The sequence below is a fragment of the Balaenoptera physalus genome, assembly GCF_965194825.1.
Source record: "Balaenoptera physalus genome assembly, chromosome: 1".
Lineage (NCBI taxonomy): Eukaryota > Metazoa > Chordata > Mammalia > Artiodactyla > Balaenopteridae > Balaenoptera > Balaenoptera physalus.
The window spans coordinates 162,362,645-162,383,629 of record NC_138882.1 but is presented as its reverse complement, the minus strand read 5'-3'; the positions used below and the strand labels follow the sequence as shown (position 1 = coordinate 162,383,629).

General features: G+C 47.7%; 1 protein-coding gene across 5 annotated transcripts in view; it reads right to left on the bottom strand.

Annotated features, from left to right (window-relative positions):
- Nucleotides 1-20,985, bottom strand: part of HIVEP3 (HIVEP zinc finger 3) — a 508,837-nt gene that overhangs the window by 155,139 nt on the left and 332,713 nt on the right. For all 5 annotated transcript variants that reach the window (XM_082466057.1, XM_082466054.1, XM_082466060.1 and 2 more), the window contains one exon: nt 11,591-11,671. The gene's annotated coding sequence lies outside the window, so the exon portion shown is untranslated. The remainder of the gene's footprint in view (nt 1-11,590; nt 11,672-20,985) is intronic.

Below are 20,985 nucleotides of genomic sequence, written 5' to 3'. Positions count from 1 at the left end.
GGGACTCTCTCAGGAGTAAACTAACCAACTTCTGTCATGGACTTAACGTTATCGTGCTTTAAGTGATGGCTGTCCTGGTGTAGTTGTGCCTTCTGAGATCCGGGTGGGTGAGGTCACTGGATGGGAAAACTCCTCCAGTGAGTTGTCATAGTAACCATGACTTTCAGTTTCATGCAAGAGAGTCCCCGAGAGGAAAACACACCAAGGGGTGGGGGAGGAGTGGTAGGAATCCATCAAAAGCCTCCTAACACTGTCCTCTCATACCCTTTTCTTTTCTTCTTGCTGGTTTACACGCTCAAGGTAGATGCCATTATGTGTGGGCATCTGAGTAGAAGCCGCTTAAAATAGCCACCCGACTATTTCAGGGAGCAGCTGAATATGCATGAGGCTATTTTAGAAAAGATGTCCCTAGCCCAGCCAATCCAAACCCCATCCTTTCCCTTGGAAATGCCAAGAGAAGCTGAATGGGACCTTTCTTAGTCTTTCCCACTGGGGCGGGGGGTTTTTCAGAAGCCACAGAAACAACACCCTGGCTAATGTTGGTCTTGCAGCCCTGTCAGCTCTACCTCCCGATCCTGTGGTCGCAGAGGCTCCGGGGCAGACAGCGCAGCCCTCCAGAGTCCTCCAGCGCCTTGGCAGCCTTCGACAGCAACTGCGCTACAATCCCATTGGCCTATATTTGGGGGGGGGCGGGGCTCAGAATCTTAGGTATTTCCACTTGTTTGTTTATTTATTCATTTAATACACTTTTATTGATAGATGAAATGAGACAAGTTCATTCGAGGGGGTAGATGGACAGGTGAGTAGAGATAACGGCTCCAAAATAGAGGGGTGGTCGGGAGAAGGAGCCCTCGCTTCCTCCTGATGGCTTGAGAAAGAAGATGACTTTTGAGCTCCTTCAGAGAGGGGGATGGTTGCATGGGGCTGGGGGTGGGATGCCCTGGTGGGAGAGAGGGTGTGCCTGTAAGAAGGTGAGAAAGGAAGGGGAGCCAGACTGGGGGGGCCTGGAGTGCTGGGCTAAAGCATGCCACCTTCTCTGAGCCCTCAGGCTGGGCCGGGAAGCCCCCCACCGCCCTGCCACGAGCCTACAGCGCTGGTGCACCCTTGTTGCTGCCCTCAATCCAGACTGCAAGTCTCTTGGTCAGATTTTCCTGGGCATCTCTGCGACCCAGAGCCAGGCTAGGCACTGAGCATGCGCTCACAGAATTTTGGTTGAAAGCATGGATTCTGGAGCCAGACTGCCTGGGTTCTGATCTGAACTCTGCTTCTCACTAGCTCTGACCTTGGGCAAGTTATCTGACCTCTCTTTGCCTTAGTTTTCTCACCTTAAAATGAGGATAATATAATAATAGTACCTATCTCTTTTGGTGAGGAGTACATGAATTAATATACATAAAGGGCTTAGAAATCTGTGGGGTGCATAGTAAGCATTATCTAAAATTATTAGCTGTTTTTATTATTCGACTGAGTTTGGCTTTTATCTTGAAAAAGATAATGGAAAGCCATCAGTGACACGTTTTTCTTCCCAAAATGAAAGTAACTTTACTGCTTTGCCTGATTTTACTTACACATGTCCACCATAAAAGAGTTAAAGCATTATAAGTACAAGGAAGAAAGAGGGGAAAATTACCTTTCACGCGGACCCTCAGATAACTATCATTAACATGACCATCTTTTTTTAGATACAGTTGATTGTCATTATTCAAGGTTTCTGCATTTGTAAATTCACCTACTCACTAAGTTGGTTTGCAATCCTGAAATCAATGCTCACGGTGCTTTTGTGGTCATTTGCAGACACGCGCAGAGCAAAAGATTTGAGTCTCCCCACAAGTGGCTTAATATCATCAAAACAAACAACCCAATCAAAAAATGGGTGGAGACCTAAATAGACATTTCTCCAAAGAACTCATACAGATGGCCAAGAGGCACATGAAAAGATGTTCAACATTGTTAATTATTAGAGAAATGCAAATCAAAACTACAATGAGATATCACCTCACACCAGTCAGAATGGCTATCATGAAAAAATCCACCAACAACAAATGCTGGAGAGGGTGTGGAGAGAAGGGAGCCCTCCTACACTGTTGATGGGAATGTAAATTGGTGCAGCCACTATGGAGAACAGTAGGGAGGTTCCTTAAGAAACTAAAAATAGAGCTACCACAGGATCCTGCAATCCCACTCCTGGGCATATACTTGGAGAAAAACATGGTCCGAAAGGATACATGCACCCCAATGTTCATTGCAGTGCTGTTTACAATAGCCAAGACATGGAAGCCACCTAAGTGTCCATCGACACTGCCTTCTTGTTTCAGCTCCCCTATGTCAACAAGTGTCCTTTTTACAGTCTATTTAGTGTCATGATGTTTGCATTTTTGTGCTTTTTGTCAGTGATTTCACTGTGATGTGCCTTACAGAGACAACGCATGTGTTAGATACGCTTCATTCAGGCAAGACTTACAGGGCTGTTGGCCATGAGTGCAATGGTAATGAATCAACAGTATATATTAAATAAGACGGTTTGACAGTAACACACATACAACAAGGTTACGTACTGACAGGTTGACAAGAAAGTTGTGACCAGAGGCTCTCAGGCACCAATGCTGTATTTCTCCTAGGAACAATGGTTCAGTGCTCACAATATAAATTCAGTGTTTGTGGAACTTTATAGAACTTAACTACTGTTAATAACAAGGATGAACAGTACTTTTCTACATACGCAGATGTATACCATTTAGAACATACCTTCCACATTCTTTTGACACCTTTTAAAAATTATTCATACTCTATTATGTGAAAAACACCTTTCCAGACCCATAAACACAGGTCTCTAGATGGCTGCATGTCCATGAGCATTCTTTTACTTATTAACCTACTGATGGGCAATTTGGTTGTTTCCGATTATTCACTATTATAAACAACATTATGATAAACAGCCTTATGGCTAATAATAAAATAGCCAAATTTATTCAGTACTTACTATGGGCCCAGCCCTCTGCTAAGAGTTTTGTAAGTATTATCTCACTGAATTTTATTTATAAACAAGTATACAGATAAACTTACATTTATATAAATCATATTTATGAATTTTATAAGTATCATCTCATTGAATATTATCTAACAACAAGCCTATGAAAGTGGTGTTATTATTATGCCCCCTTTACAGTTGAGGGCACTGATGCTTAGAGATGTTAAGTAACTCTTCCAGGGTCACATGGCATAAAACCAGGTCTCTCTGACCTCTGATGCCTCACTCTTAACCACTGTGCTCTGTTGCCTTCTTATACATACAATTCCAGGCACCTTTTGATTGTTTCCTTAGGATACCTATTTAGAAGTGGACTGCTGTGTTGAAGGGTATGCACATTTGAAAATGTTGGTACATACTGTTAAACCTCCCCTCCAGAAAATGTATCAATTCACAATCCACTAACAGTGCTCCAGTGTCCGTGTGTCCCATTCCTCATTTCCCCAGGTTTTCTCATGCTTTGAAATAGGCACCCGGACTTCCCTGGTGGTGCAGTGGTTAAGAATCTGCCTGTCAATAAAGGGGACACGGGTTCGAGCCCTGGTCTGGGAAGATCCCACATGCCGTGGAGCAACTAAGCCTGTGTGCCACAACTACTGAGCCTGTGCTCTAGAGCCCACGAGCTACAACTACTGAGCCCGTGTGCCACAGCTACTGAAGCCGTGCACCTAGAGCCCGTGCTCCGCAACAAGAGAAGCCACCGCACCACAGGAAAGAGTAGCCCCCGCTCACTGTAACTAGAGAAAGCCCACACGCAGCGACGAAGACCCAATGCAGCCAAAAATAAACAAATTAATTTAAAAAAATAAAAATAAAAATAAATTTTAAAAGATTATGAAAAAAGAAATAGGCACCCAAACGTACATCTTGATTCTTGAATGTACATCCTTTGACTACTGGTGACTACCCTTCATATGCTTAACATGCCCTGTATTTTGTCTTTTGCAAATTGAAATACTTTTCTTAGCTTGTTATAATCTTTTAACCTTGATTATTGTGTTTTTTGCCCATGGGGTCTTTAATTGTTTTCTTTCATGATTTCTGGATTTAGTTTTCTACTTAAGGAGGCATTCTCCATCCCAATATGACATAAATGTTCCCTCATTGTTTTTCTTCTAGTACTTTTCTGGTTTCATGCTTTTTCTTCACCTAGGAAATATTTTGATGTGAGGACTGAATTATGGGTCTAGTTTCATTCTTTTTTTTCCACCTACAAATAGCTAACTGGTTGTCTTTATAGCATGTTAGGAATCATCTGCCTTTTTGTCTGTAATTCTAAACACCACGCTCACTTACATCTCCTTCTAGGTGCTCTGTTCAGGTCCACTGAGCTACACTTTACCAACACTGAATTTTTCTAGGCTATTCATCCATGTCTATTTTTCCAGATGTACTTCTTTATAGCCATTTTATTACAAAATTTTGTTGAGATTTTAATTGGGATTTCATTTAACTTATAGACTAATCCACAATGACTTCCTAAGTTTATTCTTGGAACTTTATGCTTCTATTTCTTTGGAGACTGGGGTCTTTTCCCTCTGTGCTTCCTAACTGGCTCATTTTGGTGCCACCTTCTTCATGGACCCTTTCCCAAACAACCCTTCAGGAAACGATCACTCCCTACCCCAACACTGTGCCTTTCCCGTGTCATTCCTACGTTTTTACCCTGAATAACAATTTTTAGTGAGACGGTGGGCTCTTGGAAGACAGGGGCCCTGCATGGCCTGTTTGTGCATCTCTTGCCTCATCTGGCAGGTGGTCAAGGCCATGGAGATATTTGTAGAACGAACGAATAAATGAACGAACAAATGAATGAAAGACGTCTTCCTAGAAAGCTGAAAGTGAAGTGAACCAACTGTTATAAAAGTCTACTTTTCCACGGGCTTTCATTAGAAAACAAAATGTTTGTCTTTGGCTAAATCCCCGAGACCATGTCAGAATCAGAGAAGTGGTAGCTGCTAGATTGCTGTGCCATGTACAACCTGACCCAGCACCTCTCCCCAGAGACCTCCACCCTCACCGAGCAGCCTTGGCACTTCTCAGGGAGGCTCTCGAGGCCTTGAAAACCCTCCAGAAGAAGGAGCACAGGCATTCACTGTGTCTCTGCTGCTCTGCTAGGCTTTTTGAAAAGTACTTTCCTGCAAGATACAAGAACCCTGAAAGGCTGGTATCACTAGTCCCATTTTGCAGATGGGGAAACTGAGGCTCAGAGAGATGGAGCCCTGAGCTAGTAACGGACAGGACTGGCAGGAGCTGAGGCTGTGGGACTCTGAAGGCCTTGCCTCTCTCACAATAATGTCCAGAGCCCAGAGTCTGGGAGGCTGAGGGGCCACGCCCAGAGAGGAGCCCCACACGGAGTCGGAGAGAGACGGTCCTGCCCTCACTGAGCCAAGATAGTCCCTAGAGAACTTTTCTTCCCCCAGAGCAGCTGTGATGCCTATGGATTGTTCCTGAAGAGTATCGGACTTGGGTCAAAGAACCACTGTCCGGGCTGCGGATGTATTACACAGGCTGTATTGTCACCAAGGGACTGGGGAGGGGAGGGGGTGGAGGTGGAAGGTTTGCCATGGGGTAAGGGGTTGGTCTCCAGCACACATCTGGGGACGCCCTTCCGTTTTCCTCCTCCCAGCCTGCCCAGGGCTGGTGTTTCTTGACTTGGCCCTGCAGGCCCCTCCTGGGAGTCCGGCCAAGCAGCCACTTCCTTATGGGGCTGGCAGCTGCCGGGCAGCCCTTGGCTTTCTTCTAAGCGTAGATCAAAGCTCCAGTTTCTCATGAAGGACCGTGGGTTGGGGACCAATACATTTACTGGTCTTGGCTCCGTGTCTGGCCCCGGGTGGGCCCCAGGGACATGGAGATGAGTAACCCACTGGTTTCTTGCCTCATGGCTCTATTCTGCTGAGGAGGCAGATCGTAAGGAAAGTTTCCAGCCCCACCTTGGTGCCACGGTAGAGCTATGTAAGTGCTGGGGGAGCCCAGACTGGGAGAGAGTGGGGAGGGGGTTGAGCAGGTAGCAAGCTGTGAAGATTCGATGTCAGGCTAAGGCACGTGGACTTCACTCTGTGGACAAAGGGAGCTGGCACACATTTTGAAGCAAGTCTCTCACGATCAGATTTGTGCTTTAGAAACAGACCAACTAGGTGTATTTATTTTCAATAAACACGTATGACTTTTAAGGTGAAAATTAAAGTACCTCCATTTTGCAAAAACAATACCAAACCTAAGGAAACACAGAGCAGATGCATATGAACCTGGCTGAACCCCTTACCTGTACGATGCCAGTGAATGGAAAGAGCCCTGGACTTGGGGTGAGAGACCCACGTTCATGTTCAAGTCCCTGCCACTGACTTGCTCGGTGACCCTGAACAAATTACTTCCCTATCTCGACCTCAGTTCCCTTGCCTGTAAAATGGGAATTCTGTCACCCAATACACAGGGCTGTCATCAGGACAAAACCGGATGTCAAAGAACATTGTACGTTTGTACACACTTGACAAAGGTAAAACATTAAGGTGAGGTTCTGGAAGGCTCTCTGTACACACCAGGGACATTTCAGACACCCAGCTGCCCTGCTGCAAACTCACCACCCAGCAATTTCTTGGGAAGTCTCTTTCAGCTGTTCCAGCTCAAATTCAAGCCTGTCCTGTAAAAACACGGCCCCATCCAGAGAAGCAATCGCCCATGTGTTTGGTGGGCTACCTGCCCGCCAGGTCCAGCCTGCTGGGCTGGGAACATCAACATTGGCCCCTTCCTGGTGAGAGGAGGAACAGGGAGCCGGCTTGTTCTCTGAGAGCAAAGGACTGGCCGGCGATGAGGAACATTTTAAGGTGGGACGGTTCTTCCTGCTCCGTTGGCAGCTGTCTACATAAGCCGTCCATTGTGTGCAGCCCCCAAGGCCAGTGGGCCTGAGAGGCTAGGCTAAAATTAGTGTAAAATGTGCACCCGCCAGAGACACAGAACATCCGAAGGTCAGATGCTTGTAGCCGGCCGCCCAGGCAGGAGCAGGGAAGCGGGCACAGAACAGCTGTGGTAGCAGCTGCCTCTGGTTCCTCTCGGGCGTGGGGACGACAGCCCTGCCCAGAGACCTGGCTCCATAGCTCAGCTTGAGTTAAAAAATAGGATGCAGAGTACAATCCCAAATATGTTTTTGAAAAATCTGTGTATGTGCATAGGAAAAAAAGGTGGGAGAGGAATTCCCTGAATATCTAAGAGGCAGTGTCAAATGTGGAATAGCGGCTGAATTTTTTTCTTTTTCTGTACTTTCCAAAATGTTCTCAGTAAATATGTATTACTTTTTCAATCAGAAGAAAACACAACAAAGATGCTGTCAATTAAATGTTTATATTAAATATAATTTAGTATACATTTTAAATTTATAAAAGTGATTAAATTGTATATATTTATAGTCATATAGCACATATGTGTGTGTAAATGTGTCTGTGTATCTAGTCCACCAGTGTGGACAGCTTTGAATCCTAGAATGTCAAGCTGGAAAGATCAACATTCTCCAAGTCTTCCTTTTATGGAGGAAACTGAGGCCCCAGAAGCAAAGCAGGAAGCCGAGAAACTACGTTTCACTGAGCCTCGATCTGAATGGGAGTTTCCCCAAACCTTGCTCACTTTAATTCTGTTGTTTTTATTCCCACTTTATGGAGATGGAAACTGAGGCACAGAATCGATTTACCCAACGGCGCCCAGCTAGGAAGCCACAGAGCTAAGCCCCAGCCCTAGTTTCCCATGCATAGCCCACAGAGCTGGAAGGAAGGAAGGAAGGATCTTTGAAAAACACTGGCTCCCTGAAGCCTCAAACATCCAGAAAGCCACCCCGTACAGGAGCACCTTTTAAACTGTCTTTCCTAAGCCCCTCTTGGGTGGTGCAGGCCTCCCCTGCCTCTGGGAGCCTTTGAAGGAATGGGTGACAGAGAGGTGTGGGGACACAAAGGTGAAGGCATCCTCCCTTTCTCAATGTGGGACAGGTTGGGTGGGGAAGGCTTGCAGGGGAAGGCGGGCAGGTGCCACGTCTTTGGAACAGGAAGGGTTGGCCAGGGAAGCTCCCTTTCAAACTCTGCCTTCCTTATCCGGTCCCCTCCAGCCTTCCAGCGCTCCAGACCTGGCAGAGCCTCGAAGCAACTCCACGTGCTGGTACCTGAGGCCTTTGCTTCAGCTGCAACCTCTGTCTGCAGTGCCTGTCCCTGTGCCCATTTTCTGTCCCTGCTCTTTCAGGGATCAACGTATCCATGCATCTGTGCATTCTAGTTAGTGAACGCATTTTTATTGAGTGCCTACTATGTGCTAGAGCAAGACAGACACGGTCCCAACCCTGTTGGTGCCTCTAGTTCTTAGAGAGTGCTTAGTGTTTAGGCTATGCCAGGTCATTCAAGAGTGGGCTCTGAGGCCAGACTGCCCAGGTTTGGCCTGGCTAGGCCACTTCCCAGCTGTGTGTGCCTTGGACAGTTACTCAGCCTCTCTGTGCATCAGTTTTCCTCATCTGTAAAAGAGGATGATGACAGCACTTGCCTCATAGCATTGTTGTGTAGGTGAAACGTAAATCCATATAAAACTCTTAGAGCAGCGCCTGGCACATAGTAAGTGCTCAATAATCATTAGTTATTATAAGTATTCTTATTCTTATTATCATCTGGCTCAGATTCCCTCCTTATGACTGCCCCCTGCTCCTGCCTTCTGACTGCCCCTCCTCTACGGCCCCTTAGCACTTTGAATGCCCTCCCCACCCCGTTACAGCATCTGTAGATATGTGATATGGGCCTTTAAGGTCTGTCCACCTCTTTCTCTGTACTTGGGGCAGGATCCATGTTTATTCATCTCTATCCCAGGCCCCAGCACAAACACAGCAATAACGTTTCCCTGACTAATTCTGAGTGTGTGGGTAACACGTGCCCTCAACCCAAAGCAAGAAAAGCATCAGAAGCTCCTTGCTGTCTGGGCACTAGAAGTTGCACATCTGGCCGTATCTCAGAGCTCACCGATGTTCCTCTTAAACTGTGAAGCCTGGCCTGGATCTGAGCCTCCTGAGCTGACAAGGGGGCAGGTGCAGGCTTCCTTGGATGCTTCTCTGTGATGGGGAGCTCTGCAGAGCAGGTCATCGTAAACACTAACATAGATGCCCCACCAAGCAGGAGGTTTCCCACGGTGATGCCTGCGTACCTGCTGGCCCCTTTGCCTGGAACGCCCTCGCTGCCTTCCACGGTTCTCCTGATCTGACGAATCCCTACCGATCCTTCCACGCTCCCTCTTCCATGGCTCTGTTCCTTTCTTACAGTATGTTGCTATTTGTTTACACATCCCTTCTGCAGAAGGGACCGTCTTATTCCTGTCGGGGCCCCCAGGGTCTGCCAGTGCCTGGAACAGAGGAGGTGTCTGGAAAGTTCTGCTGAATGAACTTTTCAAAGGAAAATCAAGGCCATGAGCCTGCCTGCCTGTTAAGGCACAGGTGCGAACTGTTCATGCCACACTTGAACCAAAAAACACACAGGCCTTTCCAGGCCGCCTGCTCCATCACTGGGACATGAGCTGGTAGAGCAGCACAGAATATAAGTTCCCCATGCGACGGGCACCGAGCTGGCCTTTCACACGAGCTCTGGCATCTGATTCTGGAACCACCCGAGCAGGTGGGTACTTAGGAGATGAAGACCCTGAGGCACAGGCGGTTACACTGCTCCCCAGGGGAGGGACAGGGCAGGGCCGGAGTCTGCGCTCTCTGGTCCCAGAGCCTACTCTTCCTTCTGTCCCAGGAGAGACAACAGATGTGAAGGCGTTCTGAGTTCTGCCAAGAGAGGAAACTGTAAAACTACGCGATTGCGGAGTGTTACCCACCACACGGAAGACGACTGTAGCGGGGCAGCCTCCTCGTTATGCAGCGGAGAGGACAGGAGGAGGCTGAGAAGGGCCTCGGTAGCAACACTGCATCCTTACGTGACTGCTGCCCTGGGTGAGGCGGCCCACCGTTCTTCAGGGGCGGGGGAGGAGGGGAGCTGGGTGGGGCGGGAAGAGGGGTTCTCATGGCAAGGCCAGCAGCCCTCCACTGGAGAGGCTCCCGGCACAGGACGGGGACCCCAGCGCCCCTGTGGCTGCTCTTCATCGGGAGACCTGAAGGGCCCCGGTGGGACGCAGACCCTTCAGCGAGGGGCGTCCTGCCCTGGGCCTCCCGTGGCCGATGTTCAGCAGGTTCCGATATGAGCCCCTCCTCTTTGCTCTCAGCCTCTCCCTGGGTCCCAGAGGCCTCTCTTGGCACCACGGAGATGACCATCTCCTCTCCTTCCTTGATCATTAAGGGCCCACCCTGAGCTCCTTGGCCTGGCATTCAAAGGCCCACCCACTTCTCCCAGCCTCACTTCTCCTCACTCCTCCTCTGGGCCTACATCCCAGCCACTCCCCCTTTGTACATGCTGTCTCCTCAGCCTAGAATGCCCTTATTCCTTTTTTTTTTTTTTTTTTTAACCTGGTGAACTTCTATTCATCCTTCAAAGCCCAGTTCAAGTGTCATCTTCAAATGGTCTTCCCTGAACCACCCCACAACCAAACCCAGACAGAATGGACCCCTCCTGACTTCACAGGTTTCCTGTACTGTGGCTATTTGCACATCATCTCCTCCTTCGGATGGGAAGCTTTTTCAGGGCAATGATGTGCTTTCTTCCCCTCTAGCCCTCAGTGCCCTCCTGGTCTCATCTCCTGGGCAGCTCTCCCAGCCTGCCCTGAAGATCTGCCCATGAGCTTTGGCCCTGCACTCACTCCCACATGAATGAAGGCCTCACTGTTAACGGTAACCTAGTCTCCCAGCCTGTGTTGCCCGTCACCCAGCTTGATCTTCACACCCACACTCTGCTGCGGGACTGCCCATGCTCTCAGCATGTGGGCAGCCTTCGCCCTTCCCATCTGGGCACCACAGCCTACAGTGACCGTGGTGTGCTGTCCAGCCATGGCAGGGCAGGTGCAGGGCTGGTGACTGTCCACGCTTGAGTTCGACTTCAAGCACAGTTTGCTGGAAGGGACACAGGTCCTGGGCCCAAATGCATACAAGCACACGCACGGCACACGCAAAGCCCAGCCCAGGCTCTCCATGGAGGTCCATGGAGCAGTCAAACAGGAGACGAGCCCTAGGGAAGTGGCAGACAGCTGCTGTCCCCACCGTCCCTCCTCCCAGCCCATGGCCTTGGCCGGAGGCTGGAAGAGCTGGTTCGCGCAGTCCAGTTCACTGAACCCTATTCCCTCACTTTCACACCGGGAAACAGAAACCCAGAAAGGCAGGTTCTTGCCTGAGAGTTTCCTGAGCAGTAAAGGCTGACACGGTGTCAGAACCAGTTCCCTGGCTTCTGTCCCAGGACACGTTCCTAGCGCCATATACTGCCATTGGTAGAAATGCCCGCTGCAGGACCCTGGACATTTGGCAGCTTTGTCCTGAAGTCCTGGGAGAGTGTGAGGCTCCATTCTCCTGCCAAGACTGGAGTCAGCCTCACCTACCTCTTGGCCACAAACATGCCCATGGTCTTAGGGCTGTGCTGAAACTGCTCCATGCCCCGTGGCGTGAGGGAGCGATGGGGGGCTTACCTGCCAAGAGCCAGCCGTGGTCTCATGGTCGAGATATGACAGAGGTTTTTAAGAGCTCGCAGGGCTGTGTTGGAAGGAGGCCTGTGGGAAGTAGAGAATGTGAGAATATTATACCACTGCCATCTGTCAACTTGCACTTGAGTTTGAAAAATGTATCTCCAAATAGGGAGCACAGCCTTGCTGAGAGTAGCCTCACAGCCAAGCTCCAGCCACGACTCCATCTCCAACGGGGTCATCACAGGGTCAAGATCAGACCCCCCTGGGGATGCCGCCGTAGCCTAACCACCCCATTCACAGAGCTGGAAGTCTGGCGTCAACAGCCCCTGCTGAACCCCCTGTGTTCTATTTCTGCTCTCTGGCTGAAAAACTCTCACTTTCAAGCACTCCTTGGGGAAAACATCCTCTCACAGGCTCCCTGAGCACCATTCGTCGTAATTCACTCATTTTTTCTTCTGTTATCCATTCATTCATGTCAGCATTCCATAGCCACTTGGGAAATCTCTTAGATGCTGGTGTTAGGTCTTATAGAGACAGCCATGGAAAGGGACAGCTCACATCTAGTAAGTCACTTGTAGACCCAGGACAAATGCCACAGCTCCCAATCCCCAGCCTGGTGGGTTTCCTCTCTCCTCTGAGTGACCTCTGTGCCAGACACTGGGCAAAGCACTTCACACGACATGCAGGACTGCAGGACGCTTCCCACCATTTTTAGCACGAGGACCCCTTTTTGTGTGAAAATATTTCTCAAAACTCCTCCTAACTGTACACTTAGTATCTTTTCATTGAAAAAAAAAAAAAAAGGACAATACAAAAGGTACATGAACATAATGCTTTACAATTAACTTGTATTTTAGTGATCACAGCACCGCTACATCTATTTACGAAACAGTTACACATACTCACTCGAGACATGTTATTTCTGTCTTCTGGGTTTAAGGCTTTGACTCCTTGGGGATCCATTCATTCAATATTTGCTCAGTAGGTATTTATGGAGCATCTCCGGGATGCCCGGCCCCATGGCCCACGGGTTAGGGACCCTGGTATGGGAAAGAGCCGTGGCTCTGCCGTGAGGCGTGCTTAAGCTCCAGCCCAGCACAGACTGGATGCGTGCCCTTGGCAGGTCACTCAGCCTGTCTCTAGCTCAGAGTTGTCGTGGGTAAAATGGAGATGATGACCTTGACATTGGAAAGTCATTATGAGGATGAAATGAGACAGTAGGAAGCACCCAGGTCAGGGCCTAGCACGAAGGAAAAGCTCAACAAATGGGCACTAGAGGATTATCATCATCATCGCCACCCTCCTCATCACCATCATTGCCATTATCACCACCACCGTCACCACCACCACCATCATGAATATCCTCATCATTACCATCAACAGACCATCAGCATCACCACTGTCGTCACCACCATCATCCTGTTTCCCTTCTCTTTCTGAACGCCAAGAGGCCTGTCCTTGCCCCTCTAGTAGGATACGCTGTAGTTTCCACCTTATAATAGAGTTATTTGTATGCGCATATTCTTTCTCAAATTCATGCCCAGCTCTATAATTTCAGAGTTGTGTGAAATTGGGTAAGTTACTTAACCTGTCTAAATCTGGTTCCTCACGTAAAATGGGACAAAAGTTTTAGTAACTCACGGAATTGTTGCAATGATTAAATGAAATAATGCATATAAAAACTCAACACAATATCTGGGATGTGGTAAATGCTGGTCATTGTTATTATCATTATTATTATTCTTATTACTTCTCCTCCTAGCCTCTGAGCCCCTGAGAGCAGAGACCATTCAAAATTCATCTCAGTCTCCCCACAGAGTCTAGCACAAGGCCTTTCTCCCAACAGACATTAATGAATGTTTGCCAAAACAGTCTTGGAGCCTCACACAAAATCAGATGCAAAATAACTCAAGGGACAGGAGCATGGGACATGGCCAAGGAGAGAGCCCTGATGAGACTCTGAAAACTTCCAACAGACCTCCCGAAGAGAGCCATTTGTTACCCAGGGAGCCAATCTGCAGGCCTGCTAGGACCATTCATTCATTCATTCATTCATCAAGCTGACCAAAATTTCACTTTGGTTCAATAACAAATCCTTGCCCAGTGCCTGTTTTTTTCTATTTTAAATCTTCTTTCCATCTGCCACACCAGTTGGTCTTCACAAAAATGCCTGGAGGCAGTTAGAACAGGTACTGACAATCCATTTTGCAAATAAAGAAATGGAGGCTGAGAGGTGAGGAGACTTGCCAAAGGGCACATGGCAGTCAAGGCCATGGTGGAAAATAGACCAGGGTCCCATTCATGACCTTGACTCTTTCCCACTGGCCCCATGATGTCAAGCACTTTACAAATCCGGGATGATTCATTCTCACTGCCCAGTTTGCTTCTTAGCAAACAAAACAGAATTAAGCTAGTTTGGTCCTATTTGAACAGGCCTGTTGGAAAGGAAAGACTAGAAGTTCTGTGAGTCAGGGACTATGTGAGCCACAACAGTGCAGGGGCAATTAAATGTACGGATGCTGACCCCAGACTGCCTGGGTTCAAATCCTGACTCTGATACTCATTAGCTGTGGAACATTGGGCAGATTACTTAACCTCTCTGTGCCTTGATTTCTTCATCTATAAGGAAAGGTTAATACCAGCTATCTGTGGGATCGTGAGGATTAAATGGGCTAATCTATGTTTAGTGTCTAGAACAGTACCTGGCACATAGTAAGGGTTAGTTGTAATTATTATTACTTGTGATGCATTCCCTGCACCGTGAACAAGGCCTGGCACAGGGAAGATCCCTAAAAAACATTTGTTGGATGGTTGATGAAATACTCCCTGGAAAGAGGTCAATAACTGTGCCTCGAGTATGAACGAGTCAGTCAAAAGAGTAGCTGGAGTTCTGGCCTCAAAGAATCTAGGGTCCCCTAGTTCCTGGGTCAGACAAATCCAGAAGGAAGGACATTGGTCATTTCAGGACTAAAAGCCCTTTCTCCTTCACCGAGAGGTTTTATGCCCAATGAAGAGCAGTAAATATGACTAATGGTTAAGAATATGGGCTCTAGAGTCAGATACTTAAATTCAAGGCCTTGTACTGTCACTCTGTTACTACTAGTTGTGTACTTCCCTCCCCATACCTGCCTCAGTTTCCTTATCTGTAAAATGGGGATACTCACTCCTTCCTTGAAGGGAAGTTGGGTTGATCAGATGTCATATGGAGGAGGTAAAGCCTCCTATACCCAGCCCCGGTCCATAGCAGTAGTGATAACAAGGTCAACAGCAGCTGACCGTGATGGAGCTCGTCCCATGGGCCAGCTCGTCCTGTGCTAAGTGCTGCTCCTACCACATGCTCCCTCACATGGGCTTTGCATCCCTCTGCGAGAGCTATGGCTTATTAGAAAAGCCTAGGCGGCACTCTCAGCCAAAAGGCTGCTGAGAAAAGGCAAATTCTCTATTTGGCCGCAGCACACACTGGACTCCGTGGAGGCGAGACAGCTCTTGGGAGATGGTCCCCTGGGAGAGGTGATCTCCTGAGAATCCACCTGGAGCGCTCCTCCCAAGCGCCAGTGCCAGCAACTCACAGCCACTGTGCAGCAGCCTCTGGGGCAGTCCCAGTCCCTGCGGTGGCTGCAGACCCCGCCCTGTGCTCAGTTTCACTGGCCAAGACCCCCAGCCTGGCAGACCAGCTTGCTTAAGGGAAGGAATGAACATTTATTGAGCCAGAAACTTTACAATCCTGGCTTCATGTAATCCTCATAGCAAGCCGGCCGGTGGGCACCCTGAGCTCTCTGTGGACCAGCTGGGAGACCCTGAACAAACTACTCAGTCACCCATGATTGTTTTCTCATCTGGGAGCACTAGGTAAATATCCTGCAGGAAACCCATTTTGCAGAGAAGGATGCTGAAGCACTGTAGGGAGGGAGGTGCTCTGTCCAAGATCGTATAACTAACAGGTGACAAAGCGGGAGCTGTTTGACTTCACAGTCCCATCCATTCATTCATCATCAATTGTTTTTTGAAGGCCCACCCTGTACTGTGCACTGGATCCAAACTCTTTCTCTTTTAAAAAATATTCATATGATCTGTTTCCCATCATTCCTAAGACCCTAGCATTCAAGCCAATTCAACTTAACAGAGACACATTAAGTCTTTTCTCTGTACCAGGCACTGTGCAAGGGTCTGGTATTAAGGCTCTTGTTGAATCCTCAGGACAGTCCTGTGCAGTTGACTGTTTTATCTCCTTTACAGATGAAAAAATGGGCAAATTCAAGAGGTAAAATAACTTGCTCAAGCTCACACACAGAGCCTGATAGAAGCCTGCGTCGTCTGAGCCCCAAATCCACTTTGTCCCCTCCTGCCATGTTGCTCCTTTCTCCCCATGGCAGCCTCCTCTCCGCTCCCCCATCTAACCCACAGTGATGCAGGCTCTGGAAGTTCTAGTCAGTGTCTACCCACCAGAGTGGGTCCCTCACCCAGTAGAGAAGGACAGCTGTCAGCCCTGCTGGCCAGTGCCACCCTCACTGGCCCTTCAGGACTCTGTGCTTCCCTGGCTCCCCCAACCCCTGAACTTGACCCCTGCTTGCTTAAATCTTACCTACTTCCAAAAAAACAAAGTGAGGAAGATTAAAGAATAAAAGTGCAGACCAAGGCGTGAAACATCAGACAAAAGCAAAGTCCAGACATAAGGGAGCACGGGAGGCTGGAGGTAAATGTCTTGAAGGACAATGCCCAGTGCACACAGGGTTTGGGGAAATGGGCGCAGTCACATCACTGCTGGTAGCGGAATTTGGGAGAACGCTTTTGGAAAACAGTTCACAGCATGAACCAAGAGCTTTGCCTCACTAAGATCCATACTTTGGGGCACAGTCATCTCAATTTCCAGGAATATAGTCTAAGGGACAAAAATTCTAAGAACTGAAGGCAAACCTAAGTGCTAACATATGGAAATGGATAACGGGTCTATGAAAACTAGACTCCATCTATATCAGGGGCTGGCAACTACAGCCTGCAGGCCAAATCTCACTGGCAGCTTGTTTTTGTAAATAAAGTTTTATTGAGACACAACCTCACCCACTCATTTACATATTGTCTATGGCTGCTTTCCTACTACAGAGGCAGAGTGGAGCAGTAGGGACAGAAATAGTATGGCCTGAAAAGCCTAAATTATTTACTATCTGGCCCTTTACAGAACAAGCTTGCTGACCTCTGATCTACCTGATGAAATACTCTGCATCCTTTAAGAATGTGATATTACTCAGCCATAAAAAAAGAATGAAATAATGCCATTTGCAGCAACATGGATGGACCTAGAGATTAGCATATTAAATGAAGTAAGTCAGGCAAAGACAAATATCATATATCACTTATATGTGGAATCTAAAACAAGGATACAAATGAACTTATTTTCAAAACAGAAATAGACTCACAGACATAGAAAGTAAATTTATGGTTACCAAAGGGGGCAGTGAGGGGTGGGGGGAAAGACAAGTTAGGAGTTGTTAGGGATTAACATATACACACTACTATATATAAAACAGGTAAACAATGAGGACCTTCTGTGTAGCACAGAGAACTATACTCTGTATCTTTTAATAACCTATAATGGAAACGAATCTGAAAAAGCATATATATATATATATATATATATATATATATATATATATATATGTATGCATAACTGAATCACTTTGCTATATACTTGAAACTAACACACCCTTGTAAATTAACTATACTTCAATTTAAAAAGAAAGAATGTGATAATCTTGAGATATCAGGTTGAGAAAAGCAAGCTATAAAGTTTATATACAGGATGATTTCACCTATGTTAAAAGAAAAAAACCCTACAAAAAAAACCACATGAAAACTGTACATAAAAAAACCCAGAGAAATAGATGAAAATATTAACAGTTTTTTGGGGAGTAGAAACACAGTAAGTAATTTTTGGTTTTGGCTTCCTTTTACTTGTCTTTTTTTCTAATTCTTAGGAAATACACAAGTACCATATAATGGAAAAATCACATTTTAAAAAGAGAGATGCATAGTTGAATATCTCAGCTCTGGGCATTCTAGTAGCCAAGGTAAGGAGCAAAACAAGATGGGTTCTATTGTCAGTAGTAGGAAGGAGCCAGGAAACTAGGAAAATCAAACCCTCCTCTCCCAGACTTCTTTTTTTTTTTTTTAATTAATTAATTTAATTTTATTTTATTTTTGAGTGTGTTGGATCTTTGTTGCTGCACGCGGGCTTTCTCTAGTTGTGGCAATTGGGGGCTACTCTTCGTTGCAGTGCGCGGGCTTCTCATTGTAGAGGCTTCTCTTTGTTTCGGAGCACGGGCTCTAGGCGCGTGGGCTTCAGTAGTTGTGGCGTGTGGGCTCAGCAGTTGTGGCTCGCAGGCTCTAGAGCGCAGGCTCAGTAGTTGTGGCATGTGGGCTTCGTTGCTCCGCGGCATGTGGCATCTTCCCGGACCAGGGCTCGAACCCGTGTCCCCTGCATTGGCAGGCGGATTCTTAACCACTGCGCCACCAGGGAAGCCCCTGTCCCAGATTTCTGAGACGACTTGGTTACCATGGTCTTTATTTCAAGGGTACCAAGAAACACAGTGGACAACTTCTCTATTTTTCACTAGTGTGCTGAGGTATTTCCTGCATATATGGCTATTCCTGAAGTACTGGCCTTCAAATGAGGTCAAAGAGAAAATGATAAGCTATGATTCCATAAGACAATTCTAGTGACCAGGGTGATACAGGAGTTTAGTTCAAGGAAAACCTTGTGGAATCTTGGGGGAAAAAGCATCAATGTAGCCAATGAACCCATACATTTTCTGCAGAGAGTTTTTTTCTTAGAAAATAAAACTTACATTGAAGACCAGTGTGGAAAACGGATAAAGATGGGGTGCTCTGGTTGAAGCTGAGTGGGTTATGTTTCATGTTACCGCACAACTCCCTCCAAGGCTGCTCCTGCAGGGGTTCTGTGGCACCTCTGGGGGATCCTGGAGCTCAGCTGGCAAATGGCTCCATTAGACCAGCCCTCTGGGGACCTGTAGAGCTCCTGGTCCTTTGCCAGGTTGAGGGCACTGGCAAGGGCAGCAGAAAGGATGCTCTGTGCCAACAGAAGGCAGAGCCATGTCCTTGGAAGACACAACTACGAGGGCAAAGACGAAGTTTCATTGTGGACATTAAAAAGTACAACTTGTGACTGGGTTTTCGTGAAGGACCTTGGGTGGGGTAAGAAAGGACTTAGCATTCTGGGATGGCGTACTGGAGCCATCCGAGGCTCTGACAGGTGGCGGGCTGATGCCCAAGGTGGGGAGGGTCTTTGGTGAGTGGATAAGCCTAGAGGACAAATGTGTGAACTAAGGTCACAGTCCCATTTCTCTTCGAAGCAGGAAGAACAAGATATCGATAGCAGTGGGGTGCGGGACAGTACAGTGAAGTGATTAACAGGGGGCTCTGGATCAGATTTGAGTCCTGCTCTGCTTCTTATTTGTCCATGGGAAAATTAATGACTCTTTCCAAGCCTCAGTTTCCTCATCTGTAGAAAAGGAAAATGGTAGCCGTACGATAGGATGGTTGGGAGGATTAAATGAAATACTGCCTACCAAGTGCTTAGTCCTTACCTGTCCCAGAGAAGGTGCTCCATAATGGCTTGCTATGTGCTGCAATAGATCTGGGCAAGCCTGAAACCTGCCCTACCTGGAGGATGGTAAGCCTGGGCATTGGATTCATGCAGTCTTGAGGAAAGACTCGGGAATGTTCTGAGTGTGTCACCAGTTTCCTATAATTGGTGAACAGAATAATTTCTAGAGCAGCTGGGAGGAGCCAGGAGTAGCCACCCCCCAGGTGAGTGGCTTAGGTTGCCCTTAGAAGGACTTGATAGAGTCCTCTGCTTGTCAGGGTGATGTCAGAGGAGGGCTGCCTTTCTGGGGGCCTGACAGGGTGCTCATGTGTCTCCTGCTCTGAGTGGCCATCCCCGTGAAGTTAAGGTCATCTTTCATCCCCGTGTGATGGACATGTAGCACACCATCTTTGCTTTGTCTTCAGGTCAGGCATCATGGGCTACCATGGGCATTTGCTGGGTTTTGGCCACTCAGTGCCCACCCCCTCACTCCCTACTTCTGCAATAGCACCCTGATTTCATTTTGGTGGAATTAGTTCTCCCGCTCTTGTTGGACAGTAAAGCAAGGCTCCCTGCTTTCCTGCAGCCAGAGGGATGGCATGAGACTGAGCTAAGTATATCTGATGCTCCTTCCATGCCCCTGAATCTTCCATCTCTGCAGCCATGACAGGACTGCCAGCAATAGTTTCCTGTTTTCTGCTCCCTAAAGGGGCCTTGGATCCTCTTTTGAGCCTGGTTCTCCAACCTTCCTAGCAGTTCTATGAGATTCTCATTATCCTTCCAACTTGATCCTTTTTCACTTTAGTTGTCTAAAGTCAGTTTCTGTTACTTACACTCTACACCTACTGGGTGCAGAGAGGAAGTAGTCAGAATGGCTTCCTTGGCCACAAAGGGCTGTGACCAGGTGCTCTGGCACCAAATGCAAACAGGAAAAGTTCAAGTGGAATACAGAGGCCTGCCTTTATTGGGGACAGCCCTTCCCCAGGCCCAGGGGGTAAACCGTGATTAGTCCAATCCTGTAAGGGTAGTTTCATTTCATTTTCTAGTGAGTGGTTCAGGCATGGGCATGTGACTCAATTCTGGCTAATGGGACCTATTACTCCCATTTTATAGCTAAAAGAAGTCTTTCTCAGTGTTTCTGGGACAAGAAGGAGATTTTGGTCCTCTTCTCCACCGCCTACCATCATGTCTGCAAATGGCCCCCTGGGATCATCTTATGACTTAGAGTGAAAGAATGCTGACTCAGTGGGAAGGTGGGCAGAGGAGGGAAAGCTGGAAAGTGATGGATCCTTGACATCATTGGGCCACAGGGTTATTCAGCTCTGAAACTGCCCCCACCTCCGGGTTTCTGGAGTTAATAAACCCCTACTGTTTAGGCCACTTGTAGTTGGGTTTCTGTTACCTGCAGCCCAAAGCATCCCTGTACCCAGCTAGAGCTTCAGACCTGGGAATGTGTTCCCACCAGCAGGCTGGGATTGTAGCATCAAGGGTCAGTGGCAGGAAGAAGCCTGGAGAAGGGAGTATCCAGAGGGTGGATGGGTCCAAGCAGGGCCACTCATGGGTGGACACAGGTAGTCTCTGGCAGTGGCAATCTCTGAAGCTAGACGAAGGGCAGTGCCATTTCCTGGCCGTCTTCTTTGTTGGGGGCAAGAACCCAGCCAGAAGCTTGAGGGTATAGGGAATAAGATTCAGCCCAAAGTAGGGTTTGGATGAAATGGTAACAGCTAGTCAGGGTCTCAGGGTCTGGACTTCATGCGGGGCTCCAACCCTTGCAGGGAATTGGAGTTTAAGACAGGGA